At 28.5% G+C, this 2,382-nt stretch overlaps 1 pseudogene; it reads right to left on the minus strand.

Annotated features, from left to right (window-relative positions):
• On the minus strand, nucleotides 1–1,533 carry LOC107167065 (uncharacterized; annotated as a pseudogene).
• Nucleotides 1,534–2,382: the final 849 nt, after the last annotated feature.

The raw sequence follows: 2,382 nt of genomic DNA on the forward strand, positions 1-2,382 counted from the left end.
TTATCCAAATTTGCAGTTAATAATATATATATTGGTTAGGTGATATTATGAAGCGTTTTCTTTTTTGAAAATAGTACTAATTAAATCCCGTAATTCATCGTTGTTTTGTTTTTCAGCTTCGAGTCGTTTTTCCAACGATACTTTGTGAATATTTTCAGTATCATAGCTATTTAATATGTTCAACAAGTCTTTCTTCTCCTTCTGGAGTTGAGTGATACTATTTTCAGCGATCTTCATGCGCCTCTTATTTTCATCCAACTCAATTCTGAGAGCAATCATCTTGCTACAGTGGTTTGATGACGGAGGTTTCTTTACTTTCTCATTTAATTTACGGTCTAATACGATGCCGAACTTTTCCATACATTCCTTTGAAGAAGCGAGTAGTTCCGAAGCAATTAGTTCCCAATCATCACCAGCTATTTTTAACACCGAGTTGACATGAACCTTTACACCTTCAAGATTTTTAAATTTACGATTGTCCATGATTTGAGTCAAACATTGGTAGTAAGTATTGTTAATGCTGACCATGGAAACAATATTTTGCCAAAAACGTTTGCCCATTGTGCTCAAAATTGCATCTAACTCGAGCGTTCCAGTTTTGAAATCAAAATTATCGGATTTCAACATATGTTTATCTATTTCCAGTGGTTTCTGATTATTTAATAATATGTCGGCATTCAAAACTTCAAACACATGATTTTTTACCTATAAATTTTGAATGATAAAATAGTTTAAATAGCAGTAATCAAAAATTAAAATAATAATATATTTATTTATAGTCTAACATCATTGAAAATACATATACGTATTTACTGTACATTTCAAATTTCTTTACTCGTATTATAATATAAGAATCAAAATATTAATAATAAATAATAATTTTTATTTTGCCTTGAAATGATACATAACGTTCAATATAGGTATATTAGATTTGTAATTTGTATAAATATCTAATTAAAAATAAAGATTGAAATCAGTTTTCAATTTTAACTATTTCAGGATTTTAATTGATTCTGAATAATATTTTGATAATTATAATATAACAATAGTCTAATAAGATTATTGAGGATGTGCGAAATTGAATTTATTTACATCATATAGGTATTCATTAAAAATACATTTATGTGATTTATTGTATCAGCATCGTGAAATTTAAATAATATAATATAATCATTATAATCTTACGACATTTTCGAAATGTTCCACCTGCTGTGAGTCACCTTCCATTTTTATGCAATCGTTGTATGAAGTACACAGATTTTCACAAGCATTAGAAAATGATTTCTTCTTAGCGTTGAAGTCGTTTACTTTAGCATTTAGTAATTTGTCTTGAAACGACTTGTGTTTTTCGATCAGAGCTTTTACCTTTGAACATCTTTCAGTAGGTTTCTGCTCCTGTTCTTGGACCGCTTTGCAACTTTTGTAAGATCTTAGTGAATCATTTTCGGATGTAACTAATATGGGAGATGTCAATTCAATGCGAGGCAACGATTTTGTTTTATCGACAGTCACACCAGGTTCAAGTTTCGGCATGATCGTAATAATACCTACTCGTAGACTGACGGTTCTTCGTTGTATACGGGTTTTTCACAATATTCCTCGCAGGACAGGTACATATACATTTATTTACGTAAATTGTTTGATGGAAATAGAATAATATAAAAACCAAGAGAAAAAAAATGTTCAAAATTCGAATTAATAAAACACACGCTGTAGGTATGGTAATTAATATTAGTATTTGTAAGTACATTGTATATTATACTAGTTATTATATATATTTTTATGTTTATTTTATCAAAAAACACGCGATTCTTTCGCGTACATAATAATATAATGACCAATTATCAAACAACCTATCCAGCAGCACTGTTTTAGCACTTATCTAATGTTTTTCCGATAGGTAGGTACCTATTTTACAATATTAAAAAATAATAATTGTGATAATTGTTATTAACGCCGACAATATTCGTGGTGTACTTATTATTGAATGTTGTGCATTAAATTATTATATATTATGTATTATAATATTATAATACATTTTAATAATAATCTGCACGTGAGGCTGTGCAAAGAGTGATGTTGAAAAGCTTCATGTCCAAACTCAATAACCTTCTACGTATGAAGAAACAATATTATGCTATTTTATTTTATATAATAACTATAATAATATTATAGCTGCTGCTTACTGGTTAATCGAATCGATTCTTATGGTATGCCTTGAAAAATGCAGACCGTAGGGTTTTGTGCAGTTGATAAAACCGTATTATAAGTAGTTACCTATATTATTTTAGGTATGCCTAATCGTTATCTTTATCTACAAATTTGTCTACATTTAGTGACCATTTATAATTTTGGTATAAGTTTATGAATGTTATATAAAAA

The sequence above is a fragment of the Diuraphis noxia genome, unplaced genomic scaffold (assembly GCF_037042655.1).
Source record: "Diuraphis noxia isolate RWA-SAM2 unplaced genomic scaffold, SU_Dnox_SAM2 contig0001, whole genome shotgun sequence".
Classification (NCBI taxonomy): Eukaryota; Metazoa; Arthropoda; class Insecta; order Hemiptera; family Aphididae; genus Diuraphis; species Diuraphis noxia.